At 38.6% G+C, this 14,323-nt stretch overlaps 1 long non-coding RNA gene across 2 annotated transcripts in view; it reads right to left on the bottom strand.

The window, feature by feature from the left end:
* Window positions 1-12,675, bottom strand: part of LOC111858556 (uncharacterized) — a 62,378-nt gene extending 49,703 nt beyond the window's left edge. For both annotated transcript variants that reach the window (XR_002841608.2, XR_002841607.2), the window contains exons 1-2: window positions 12,477-12,675; window positions 10,243-10,319 (exon numbers count right to left, since the gene is read on the bottom strand). This is a non-coding gene — a long non-coding RNA (uncharacterized lncRNA). The remainder of the gene's footprint in view (window positions 1-10,242; window positions 10,320-12,476) is intronic.
* Window positions 12,676-14,323: the final 1,648 nt, after the last annotated feature.

The raw sequence follows: 14,323 nt of genomic DNA, 5'->3' as shown, positions 1-14,323 counted from the left end.
AGCTCATTTGTTTTGAGAATTGACCCGAATAAAAAGTTGTATAATACAGATCAAAAGTCATGAACATTAATGAGCATCAGTAAAAATCAGCAAAGACTAAACTTTATCACGTTTGTAAGGTATTCATTTTTAATGAAGAATAATATATATATATATATATATATATATATATATATATATATATATATATATATATATATATATATATATATATAGCTAGTAACCTTAGTAGCTTAAATAGCTAATTTTGGCAATCTGTTAGACTTCCACTATAAAAAGGAAGTCTGCTATAAAAGGAAGTCCTCAGAGAGATGGGCAACACCACTGTTCCTTGGCTAATTGGAAATAACAATGCAGAGATACCCTTTGTTAAAAACCTGGACACTGTGTTACTACCGGGACTTAACCGCAAGCTAACTGATGGGTGAATGTCTGAAAAACCAGGGAAGATTGATAGGAAAAGCAGAGCAGCCACCAGGCAATGAATGAGGACAAACAGGTGCAGGAAAAAGTGAGGAGAAAAGTCAGGGCAAAAGAGCGAAACCGCTAAAGGGACACTCGGCAGTGGGGGTATGGCGGTGGTTCCGGGGTGCTGTAAAAGGAATACTGAAAATGCAGACAAATACTACGTTTATCGAGATGGAAATTTGAAGGCTGAGCACAGAACCAGATTTCCTAGCTGCCTAAATAGAGCTTGGAAGTCTGGAAGTGCCTCCTCTGGAGAGTATCAAAGCCGAGAGGTATGCCCTCTAGCGGAAGGGTGGACACCTAAGCAATTCCATCACAAACAGCGTATTATTCTTCCTTCAATTTCTTCATTTATCCTACCCATCATTTAGTGACTTTGGACTTGAGGGTCTCCCTCTCCTATGAGTCTAGCATGAAGCTGGAATTCCACCACTGGAATCCCTCAAAGTACTGCCAACTTGAGTGGTATCCATAGAGTCTCATTACCTGGTCTGTCTTACCGTCCCGCTGGCCATGTGCGGATCTTTGGGGTGGCTAAGAGGGGGGTTGTCACCTTCGAGTTGTGCTGCCCCTGCCACCTACTGCAGAGGTTACAGTCAAAACTGCAATTTGGAACAAGATGTGGAACGTTTGTCAATGCCGGCTGGCAGAACATCACAACCAGAAAGACATACCGGTTGTCAGTGGTCTGCTACCTGAAGACAGAGCGGTCCTAGAATGGCCAGTCTTCAACTGACCAACAGTCCCTCATTATGACCACCAGACTGCCAGCACTCCATTACCCAGAATTCCAGTGAAACAAGTCACCCAATCAATTAATCCACTTTTCAGGTAATAGTACAACAACCAAGAAGCAGGAAATCTAATGGGATAAACCTCTGCGCACTATAATAAGACATGCATTTTGATAGTTATCTGGTTTAACACCAGAGATGCCATGAACTCATTAACATTTCCCTTTAAAAATTCCAGAAAAAAACACAACAGAGCTCAAAGACATGTTGATCTTTCTCTCTTCCGCATATCTTTTAGAGGGACATATAAGAACTGTAAGTATAAAGAAGGATATCGTCTTGAGCATAGACATTAAAGACAAACATCTTCCACTGGTATCAAAAGGGAGGAAGCTCATGTTTAAGGACACTCCTTCTGCGGATCAATTACTATCAGAAGAGGATTAACCTTGAGGTTGACAGGGAAGGCCCCTGCCTCGGAGCAGCGCCATAAGAAGTGTTCCTCACTTCATTGACCCTGACCTTTTGGGACCGTTACGTTGTACGATTAAGAAGCGACAATAGTTTGTGTCCGTCAGTCACATCTCGCATTCGCATTTACATTCGAATTTACGAAGATGAAGAAATGGGAAACCTTGGAATCAAAGAGCCTGACATAATTTTTAAAAGCCGGAGTACGAAGCTAATTTTCACCCATTTACGCAATACTGATGTACTGTGCCGTAGCTGTTTGTACAGTTAGCTACTCTTGATGAAGGGTGAAGGACACCTTTAACCCTTACAAGTTAAACTTTAGCAATCAAAATTTCTCATGTTTCCTCATCAAGCAAAGAAACCCCTGAATTTTTCTTAAGAGCACAATAAACATAAATTAATAAATAAAAGAAATAGAAATGAAAGCTTAATGTTTGCTTGCAGCTAAATACCTCATTTTGTATTTTATAATGGCTACTCACAAATAATGATGAATGCAACAAATAATTTGCAAAGCACTACATTTTCATAAAATGAAATAATACTAACACAAAGTATAAGCAAAATATAGTTACTATACGACTGGTTTCACAGAACAAATCGGTAACTCAAAAACTGCTATGAAATTACATGCATGGTTGCGTGGACTTAAAGCCCTGTGCCATTCAAGCTCCCAACCAGATTGGGTCACAAGATGCTTTCCCGTGTGGACCAGATGGGACCAGATACTGGTTTGGCGTCAAATTGACTTTGTACTCCAGGGAGTCAACTTCAGCTGCAAGGTAAACGCGTGAATCACATGGAAACGCAACGGGGTTGTCAGCCATGGGTTCGCTAAGGCATTGTTACTTTAACCCACTGTTACCAGTAGCAAAAAACACACGGTAGTGGGTCGTGGCAGTTCCCAGGCTCCAGAATTGCTCTCGAAAATACAACTGCAAATACAACAAATACAAATACAACAGATTCTTCTAAGTGATCGTGCCAAGTGCTAAGTATAAAGGGCTCTCCAAGGGTGTATGATTTTAGGTAAACCGTGGACCCATATGATTTAGACAGGAAATGTTATTTGGAACCCAAAATGAATGCAATAATAGAAATTGAAGTCTGTACACCTCGGAACAGACAGCGACTAGTCTTGTTATAATAATATAATAAAACTAAAGTGAAATGTATACACACGATCGGCAATGTATTACATAGCAGCCACTGCAGATGTCCAGAAGGTCAAACTGTATATCTTCTTTAAAAGATACTATGTCTTAAAAATTTAATATCCACAGCATAGCTAATAGGTTCAATGAAGTAAAAAAGAATATGGGTCAAACAGTAAAACATATCAGCGACTGACAGCGTTGCGTATTTCACTTACGAATAAACAGCGTGAATAACCAGAGATGCAAAAATACTATATGTTCTGAATATCGAAAAACAAATCAGTAGTATAGGTTAACGATGGACACATTAATGGACATGTTACTACCTCATAAGACATAATGAACATTTCAGGACAACATGTCGAATGGTCATTTTCTTTCCAAAATATTAAGTATAAATGCAAAAAAGCACATAGAAACAGAAATATAGTATAATGTAAAACGTATATCGTTATCGTACACATACGCTTGTTGATTTGTTTTTTGCTTTTATGTTAGGGCGTATTCATTCTGCATGCTAGCAAATATGAACTGCAGACTATTTAAAGTTATATGTTATATACTTATTTCATATAATATACATATGTGTACAACATTACTTAAATATAAAGTAAACTTATATCTCCAATACAGAGCCATTAAATGTCAATTTAAAGTACTGAATGTCTGTAGTATAGCCATCATATGTCAATATAAAATGGCCCGTCATGGTAAAACCAACTGTATATAAAGTAATATCTTAAATGTACATTTTATATGTCAAACTATTCTATATTCACTGCATATCTGTTACACAGAATAAAATATTCTTACACATCTATTATACATAACCATTTTTAATGTATATACATTAATTTTATATATGTATACATATGTACGCACACACATCACACATACACTGTAAATATTATATATCGATTTCAAGTATTGTGCTAAATACCCAATTTGTTTCATAGTAATATAAAGTAGTCCTTTAGATACCGGTTGTATATTGGATATATTCTGATTTAGCGTAGTCTGTTATATTTCAGTTATATGTTAATACAGACCATTAAATGCTTACTGTATATGATAATTGTTCATTTAACGTAGTCTGGTACATCTAAGTTATATGCCGAAAAAGCCTTTTGTATGTACGTCGCTATATATGTGTCATATACTCATGATATCTATGTGTTGTAATGTTTCTGGCTGTTATATATTCTTTATAAATTCCAGTGTTCCCAGTATTTTCGATTACCAACAATGTAAAAACAATAGCTGTCAGTTATCAGGTACAGTGGTCTAGCTTTCAATATTTGAACAATCGTGTGCAATTAGCGCTAAACGTTCTAAATACATATTTTGAAGAAGGCCCAAAAATTACTACTCACATAATAATTCGTTTAAAATTTGGAAATCCCTGTGCACAATTATCTTGAATGTAAAACTACAGTACAAAAATATCGTTTAAAAAATCCTGGTCTTACACAAACGTCCAATATATCCAAGGGATCACAAGTCAGGAAACAAGTAATCAACAAGTCAAACTGCAAGCGCAACTGAGGGTCAACCAGTCATACATTTATGTATTACCCTCTCATCTACAATCGACGTCCTTTTTGACCCGATAACGTCAGTGCAGAAACAATTCAGTGAACAAAAAAAAAAAAGAAAAGTAACTCAAACTCCATCGCGTCCAAACAGCTTGACAAGGTCAAGCCGGAAGGGTCCTTAACAACAGTACACTGGTACACGTCCATAGCTGCCTTTCATGTACCACTGTGCTTAGCTATTAATCCTCTGCAGTCCTGGGCGTGAGACTGAACCACACCTAATTCACACTAATGCAGACGTCTGATGTTTCTCAGAAGGGCTCATTCACACTGCAGTAAGTTTCCTAAACTTTCCCGAGACCTCAGGATGGGCTGGGCAACCAAAAAATAAATTCATCTTATAGGCCGCGGAGCCAAAAGAAATCTCGTGAAAGTTAACGCCGCTTATTATAATCAATTTATTTTTTTAAATGAAAGACGACTATTCCAAGTAACAACAAACACAATGCCGCAGTACAGTTTAAGTTAGACGGCTGAAATCGATTCAATCAGCACAGAAAACAATCAAATGTACATCAGCACTTTCCCTATCCCAATAATAATACTCAGTCCCAAATAAAAGGTGCGACGGAATTGAGTTGAGGCTGTTTTAAATTAGGAGATCTAATCCTAAAACGCAAAACTGCAAAAGACTTCAGCACCAACCAAGGCACAATAAAGGGACAAGTCATTTAAATCAGACAGTCTAGAAAAATTTCCTGCTCCCCAGTAAGAGGTGGTCACTGAAGGTCATTTTCGGTAAACATGATTGGCGTACGGGACAAACGGCTCACTCGGATCCTGTCGCCGACTCCGGTTCTGTGCCAAAAATGAAGTGGAGCTACTGGTACCGGTGGTGCCATGACTGAACTGGGTAGCAGTGGTCTGTCGGCGGTCCTGATCGCAGAAAGTATGCCCGTTTTTCGGAGAGGCCGGCTCCGTCCCTGGCGCCTAGTTAGGGGCTTCCAACGTTCCCGCTGCCATAAAAAGCTATTTAGTAAAAGAAAATGACAAACCTTAATCAAAAAACCATAAGCAGTGGTAGCTATAAAAATACAATTGTATAAATTTTCAACAAAACTACCAATTAGATCAGACAATGTACCCATGGCTTCATCTATGAGGAGATGATGCATCTCTCATCTTATATATGCGTAAATACAGGATAAACATTACACATGTATGGTACTGTGATAACACCCCAGATGCCCGTCGCTGGACATGCTTTCTACATTGTGCATTTCCTTTTAACAAGGCCTCCTCTTTGCTGTCCACTGGCTCCGTGGTAATAGCACTGAAATGTCAGGTCTTCATCGCACCGCCATATCTAGAAGGCCACCATTGGGGTGAACTTTACTGAACTTTGCAAGGCCACGAATCCTGCTCTCAGTGGGCGAACTGAAATACCTCATAGCTGCCGAGGCACAGATTACAGGGCGTTAAGCCAGGGCTTGATCCAACCGCGCACCTTTGTGGCGACCGAGCGGACAGGCGGATTAGAACAGTGCTCCTCGCCGTCCTTGTGTAGGCAAGGGCAGGGGCCGGTAGGCTGAGCGCTGCTCTTTGGGACAGGAGAGGTCTTCCTCTTCCTCAGAGGACTGGGGATCATGAGCTGAAGTGCTCAATCTGTTGAGCGAAGGTTTACAAACAGTGGATTCTCCCGAAAAGCTTTTTCCATATTTTAAAAAAAATTTCTTTCGATTGACTACAAGCTAAAAATAATAAAAACAACTGCTAAAATATGAACATTGCATGTTTTTTAAAAAAAATCTCAATCATCGTACTTACCTAGTTAACGGTGTTACTAAAATTATAACGATGTAGTCAAAGTGTATGTGTGTATGTGTGTGTAAACATATATGACAAACATTAAATCACATCATAAATGTAGCTAAGGCATGTATTAGTTTACCTACGGTAGAAAAATTATTACAAATGTTTTTTTTTTTATTTGCTGTACTAAGTTAGTTTCTTTTCAAATTAATAATTTAGTCATTTACTTGAATTATGACACTAAGGTTCACAATGGGAATTAAGCTATAAAACTATAAGTGGAACTTGCCTCCTTTGCTACATGCATTGAGTAAAAAATAAATATACAAGAAGCAGACACAAGAGTAAATTAGCAAATCTGCATATAGCAAGCATTTATTTCATGGAATTTCACTTAATTCTGATAATTTTTCTAAGAATTCATTCAGAAAATCGGACGCAAAATATCTTCAAATTCAAAACTCAATATTTACTTGCACTATATATAACCTACGATAACTGAAAATTTGTCAGCGATTAAGCACGGGAAACAGCGTAATACCTAAATTATTTTTACAACGTTTAAAGAATGGCTAGAAAAATTTGAATGCAAAAAGTAAGCTGATAAATGTTACTACATTACTATGATATTACTGTAAAATTTGCTACACAACAGCATCACAATTCAATGATCCTTTGCAGCAGGGGCACATGCAACAGAAATACAATTATCTTTAAGCGATTATACATTTTTCCAGTTACCGTATTTTCCTAAAAATTACAGGCACCAGCTAATGGTAACGAGTAAATAAAATACAAATTTTGTATGTAGTCTGTAACCAGTATTGGCTAATTTATTTTCTGGTATAAAATGATCGCATTAAAACTGAATTAAAAAATACAATGATTCACAATAATCACCATTAATTAGACAGCATAATTTTGTACGCTAATACACGAGTACGTTTTTTGCTTAAAAAATTAATTTAAAAAATATCATAATGTACGTAAAAGCAATGTTTGCTTCTAAAGAACGGTTTTGATCTTATATGAAAATAACTGACATGCAAAAATAAAAAAGAAAAAGAAAAATCAACGGTGAAACTGAGACGACCAGAATTGCGTTTTGTCAATTTAATTTAATTTGCCGCAAAAAAAAAAAACAAACCAGAAGCTTGGTTTAAACCTGAAAAATTGATCAAATATACGCCCGATATATATCAATCATTATTCCCAGCTAGGATTATTATGTGTGTTCCATCGACTGTTTCATTTCAAAATGCTAATAAACCATAAACCATCCAGGTTTGTTTTCTTCTAAATAAAATAAATGAACGTAATTAGCAAAGTAGCATACTGATCATGGAGAAACCGCAGTGTTTCCAAGAAAATCTCTAGTAGAAAAAAATATTACATTACGTTTATCTGCAGCTACTGAGCAACCAGGGGCAGAATCAGGCTACTCTGTCAGCAGCTGAATCACGCCGAGTGGTTTTTGTTACTAAAAAATATTGCTTGTTTTTCATCATATCACTCCATTATCGCCTTGGCATTACTGCCACTAGGAAGTACAGAAGCTTCATGCTGCCACCATATCCCCCCCACGATTATTATTATTAGTAATATTTTTATTATTATTATTATTATTTGTAGGGTTATTGAGGGTAACAATGCACCAAGTTGGTCTGATCTGGATCACATCCCTTAGAAAATAAAACGTTCTTTGTAACTGAGGATCTTGTTTCAAAAATGACGCCTGATAGCGATTCTCGGAGTGCGTAGCATTAGCCGACTTTGTTACGCCTCCTAAATCGTGGGTCTACTAGTAAAAAAAACACACACACCCACACACACACACATTCACACAAACACAACCTCTCTGGGACAGAGATCTGTGGCAGGTTGAGGTTGTCTCTCTGTCACATCACAGGGCAATAAGGGATAGGCATTCCTTCGCCGGAGTAGACAGCGGCTCCTGTACCACAAAATGGAGGCCGATCCACCCCAGACCCCTGCAGTGGGTACAGCTGTATGCAGAATTGTGAGCAATCACAATGCCAAAAGGGGATACTGGCCGGATACTCTTGGACGTCTGCCAGAAACTCCCTGAAAATGTCTCTGCGGCCACCGGACGCAGCGGACCACATCAGTTTTAGAAGGAGACTCTTATAGAAGGACAAGGTTTGAAAAAGGGATTTTCAGGAAAGGAAGGGAGGGAGAAAAAAAATGACTGAGCGGTGCAGATCTTTTAGATGTCACATGACCTGTCACATGACTCAGGATGCACTGGGAAAAGCAATGGCTGAGTCGTGGATTTGCTCACAGTCGTGATCTGCCACAGTTTGCAAGTCATTATGTGGCTGCTGGGTCTGTGTCGTTGTGTACAAACAGTGGGCGTGGCATGACAGAGCACACACCTTAGCTATTCACAGCACAACAATAAAACCAAAAAGCACAATGCTACCAAATGAAGACTCCCTCTATTCCCCAGATCAGCTTAAGGAGCGACATGTCAAATCGGGTTTTCTGTTAGCCAGAGCGGTACTGTAAACCAGCACAAAAAATACTCATCAAGCTAAAAACAGCGACTGCCAGGTAGCAAATCACGCTAAGGGAAACAGCCGCTTGATCATTTTTCAGATTCACCGCGATCAAGGGATGAAATTAGACTGTTTGGCCAAAACTGTGTAGCAAAAAATCATCACACACGGAATGGTCATGCTAACTCCCGTATGCAGTAGCTATGAGACAGCACAGTTTTCACACCACAAGGTATCAATGCTAAGAGAGTGCTGCTGGTGCGCTGTAGCTTTGCTATTTATTTATTTATCTATCTGCAGAGAGCTCCTAACAGGAAGCTGAGTCATTAAGCTTCCCTCTTCGGCAAAACCAGTAGCTACGCTGAAACGTCAGGCGCGAGAGTGCAAAATAGATACGATAACAGGTTCTGCTCTCGCCATCCTGCCCCACACCGGCTCGATAAACTAAAAATTTGTCCAGTCACTTACACTTCAGCTAATTAGCAAAGATCTTGCACGTCATATCAGAGGAAACCCACAACGGCTGCTGCTGAATTCTTAATGGAGGTGGTCTTATTCACCGATTATTTGAGTAAAAAAAAAAACAACTTTTTTTTTTTATTTAAATTTAAGATTAGTAGTTCAAGCACAATATCCTGGGACGGCCCTTTGTAGAAGTCGCAAAGAGAATTTCACCCACTTCCAAAAAAAGATTCAACGAAATATGCACATATTTTTCAAAAATCCAAATTATATAATCATACCAATGCCATGTTATACATTTAAATATATAAACAAACTGGACTCCTTCATAAAAAGCTAAAAAAAAAAAAAAAACAAGGCAAAACCACTTCAATCCACTGAATAACAGCAAAAATATAAACCAATATAATGTAAATCGCCAGTGAAAATCAGGCATGCACAAATCAGAACCTTTCTCATTCTTTTTACAGTCTTAAGTTGACGCTTAAGATAAATTAAGGACAAGAGGGAAAAAGAAGTGTGAAAAAAACAGCATTACTGAAATAAATAGTCATCAGCAAACTCAGCTACAAGCACTACCAAAGTTTTAATGAATGGAACAACAAGGTGGATGGGCAGTAACGCTGAAGTCTTAAATATCACTTAAAGCTGCATCATGCACGACTGCACGCATAACTCATGATCATGCATGAAAATTACAGATGACAGGAATTTTTCCACCGCTTTTTAAAGTCTCTATCAAAAGATATCTACTGAATATCAGTTTTTAAAAAAAAAAAAAGAGAGAGAGAGAGAGAGAGACAGTTTGAGGGCTGGAAGAGAACAGTGCTGTCAGGGCTGTGCAGGAGCCATTCTCAGCCTCTGGCCCCCTGGGGCGCCGGGTCGACCACCACTAACCCCCCCTCCCACACACACACACACACACACACACACCCACAACCCGAGGCTCTTATGTTCAACCTCCTGGCTTCTGTGAGCATTCTTTACATTTACCAGCGTGTCCCCCCCACCCCCGCCCTGACACTCTCCCTTCACCATACCTCCCATGTTCCTCCACTGACAGATAAGCGTGTTGATTTACCTGTATGACACAACACCTCCCCTTCCTTTCAGCTGTCTTTGAAGAGGTAGTACAATCCCTTTGCCCCTATTAGCTCACTGTGAACAAAAGCAGGAAAAAAAAGTTATTAAAAGGGGAAAAAATGATGACCCGTCCATTTAACAGCCATAAAGCTTATCCAGATGACTTCCATGATCAAACATCACAAATCAATAAGAAGCGAATGAAATTTAACGTAAGTTCAGTGTTTTCCACCCATCTATCCCCTGGGTAATTTTTTGCCCAGTAAGCTTTTACTGTCCTGCGAAATTTCCCTGGATATTTTGTCCATTCCGCTGTGGTAAGAAATCACCTGACAGGTGAGCGATTTAAGATAACTGCCCAGAGATGGTGTAAATTTAACTGGAAGACGTGTGCAACCGGGAAAATGTCTGACAGAAAAGCCACCGCATGCAGACTTCATTTTCGCAGTTTATTCCCTACAATTAGTCCACCAAAACATAATAGCGGCTATGTTGTTTTATAACAATTAGACTATCATTAGCAGAGAAAATGAGAATTTTTAATACTTTTGCAGGACAAAAAAGTAAGTCTTTAAATATCACGTATAAACTGAAACATTTTCATTCTAAAAATATTGGCTCAAGCAACACGTATAATTGGCCTGTTTGTTCACAAAAATCTTATACAAATAATCTTGTGTTTTTTAAGCCTTGGGCTACTTCACGCAAACATAAAAGGTTGGTGAGAGTTTATAATCGTAAAAAGAATCACAAAATAATCAAGTGCGTCAGGTTACACTTACAGGACTTTCGAGTGATTCATTATTGAACCTTGCCGGACTTTACTGTTTAGAAGACTATAACGCCAAAGCCAAAACGCCCATTAAATACGTATTGTACACAAAAACTTATTTCTTATGATCACTGAATCCAGATTAGTGTGAATTTAAGAACAAACGCGCCGTGAGTCCCGCATCAGTACCATACACCTATTAACTGCCAAACCTAAGAAACTCCTATGAGCTATGGTTGTAGTTTTCAACCTTACCTAACAATACGTTTATTAAAAAGTGAACCACGATGACATAAAATGTCCTCAGCCGGTATGTCATTGGCAGCCTTGACATCATGTAGTGCACTGTCGCTAACGGCCACTTCCGTTTATTTCTGTGGCAATGATATGATCATATAAGTAACCTTGAGATAAGGTCCGAACTCGAAATATCTCATATTTGATATCCAACCATTGTTGGGAATCAGTTGAGTCACGATCAATACGCCTAAAAAGATATTCACTTTCTGCAGCATAATAAGGAAAATACATCGAGAAACTAGTCGACAAAAAATTCCCAACTACTTCCAAATAATCTGCAAATTCACAATCGGCTGGTTAAGGCCAGGCGTGATAAGTCATCAGTTTTGTCCTGAACAATAATACTGTCAAAGTGAGGTACGTCTCAGGGCGGTGGATACGAAAGCCCTATTACTGGCATACTTGACTTTGCAGGCTCCACATCCACAGGTAGTAAAATGGCACACCAGCTTCAGCATGGATTGGCGCCACCGTTTGAGCGATCCAGTACACGTTGCTTGCCTGTTCGGCTCCCCTTTTCATAATTTACAAATGTGCAACTCCCCCTAGTACAGGATTACTGCCAGGACCAATCACTGAAAGACCCTGAAGGTAGGCATTTGCATGTGCACGCTGTATTGAAGTAAAACAAGAGCCGAACTTTATGCATTGTTCGCAAGCCCAAGTATAGCAATGACGTATGTCACAATTCTCAAAACACATTAAAATACACGTACATCTGTCGTTGCTCTTTACCGCATATTTGCTCTACAAAAAGGTATAATACGTACAGTGTGCTCCGTCTTTACATCACACCTTGGGATGCAAAAGAGGGATCGCTACGCAACTTGTTCACGTGAGCGAAGGTGCGTCACCTGCGCATCTGGTTCGCGGTATAAATGAAGGTTCGCGGGCTCCCTGATCAAAAACGCCGCGTCTCCTGCTGCTTGTTTTTGTATTTATCTGACAGAGCAACGTAGTCTAGATGTACGACTTATCGTCACAATCACTTTGTAAGAAATAGCTACGGCACCTGGTTCTTAAAATTACTACAAACAATGTAATCGTCAGCTTTTATTTCTATTATTTTTAATAACATATTGTCGCATTTATATAAGCAAGCCACAAATGCATTCGGGTTATTGGCTTAAATAAAAGCTTCTAAATCGTAGTTGCCTTACCTGTGTATTTATGAACAGCTGTCTGCTGACACAGACACAGACATAAAAAAAAAAACTTTTCAGCGGAGAAAACCATTGTATTACGTGATTTGCTTAAAATAAATACAAATATTTAGACGCACGCTCGGTAATGGTAATGTCCCCTTTCAGTCCCCGTCGTTTTAACATATTTGGAACAAGACTCTAACTCTTACATCACTTGAATTACTTACAGACAGACACAGACCAGGGACGTGCTTGTCTGTGGCGCTGCCACAGTCTGCAAGCGATCTGCAAAAAATCAGACGGACAGCTTATGAACCAATGACATTGTAAACCCCAACCCTGTTAGCCAATGACAAGAGAGAAACGATAACCCCCAACACCCGGATGTGTGGGGAAACAGACACGAAATCGATGCTTTGCAATACAGCTTGAAATCTGAGCAGTCTGGAGGTGAATAAAGGGCTGTTTCCGAGTTTCTAACAGAGAGGCGATGCAGGCGCGTTCAAGAGCCCAGCTGTAATTCACGGATAACTAATTTATTTTTCATTCAAGTAAATTCACTTAAATAAGTCCAGATATTATTTGTTTTAAAAATGTTCAAAAATAAAATACTCCTTGAGCAAGCTATTGATGAAAAAGAATATTTATGCAAATTCTACAATCAAAATGAAAGTAGTCATTTAGTGCAAAATGTGTCATTAAAAACTAAAATAAGTTTAAAATACTAGGTTAACAATGAAAAGTATTTAGAAAATAAGGGTTTCTTTTTATTCATGTGCAGCAGAATGGTTTATCCCTGATAATTCTGCGCCTTCACCGTAATCCAGTAGCCATCATACATAGTTTTTTTATGTTTTGCCCAAATCAAATGCATTGCAGTTGTTCCCCTTTCGGATGTGTTTTCTAAAAAAGATCAGATTAGATACCTTAATTCTTCCGGCGTAGAACAACAAAGCTGTTTCTAACTGCAAAGCATACAACCCAGTGTTTGAATGTCTAAATCAATACATACGAAGATACCTGGAGCTCCGTTAAAGAACTTTGCCTACAAACGTGAAAATGAAAGCACGGCTGACACAGTAATTAGATATGAATGGAGTATGCAGTTCCAGACCTCGCCAACAGAGGGAATATTATGTAGATGATAGAAGCACTCACACGTAATTTAGAAAAGTAATACAATATTTACAATATTACTTTGTATATTATTCTGCTACTGTACTCTAAACATGAATTTTAATTCACCTACCTATTAGTTTTAATATAATATTATTTCTTTGAAGAGGAACTACTATGAGTTATTTATTTGATACTTGACATCAAAAATTCCTTCTGCTGATCAGTTTGTTGTTATTTGGAGTGGGGGTGGAAAACAGATCAATTATAACGAAAATGTAAATATTTAAGTATACAAGTAACTGCACTGTTTTGTAGCTAAGAAAAGTGGAATTAACAGTTATCGGTTAAACAAACGATATTCTTCTCCGTACCGGTCTGTACTGCAGATCTCAGAAACCCGGATTTATTCACAGACGCACCTGGTGCACAGACCCGTTCACGACTGACTGAACTGTGCCCCCGAGGCGTTGTTGTGAGTTGCAGGTGAAACACTAGGACGGACGTGGCATCATTAAGGCCACCGTAATTGGACGTGACAGCTATCTTCTGCTCTGGTTCTTGGAAATAAGACGAATGAACTCATAAGGGGGAAACCTGCCTTTCAGCGGCATGTATAAGAGTCTACTAAAGAAACAGTGGTCAAGTTCTTAATATTTATAACCATTCTATTATATTATACTTTCCCTTAATGAATATTCATGAAAATTATGTAAATACAATAGAAAGGCAGAATGCGTTAGTAT

The sequence above is a fragment of the Paramormyrops kingsleyae genome, chromosome 4, assembly GCF_048594095.1.
Source record: "Paramormyrops kingsleyae isolate MSU_618 chromosome 4, PKINGS_0.4, whole genome shotgun sequence".
NCBI classification, from domain to species: domain Eukaryota; kingdom Metazoa; phylum Chordata; class Actinopteri; order Osteoglossiformes; family Mormyridae; genus Paramormyrops; species Paramormyrops kingsleyae.
The sequence above is the reverse complement of the archived record's forward strand: the minus strand, read 5'-3'. Positions and strand labels throughout refer to the sequence as shown.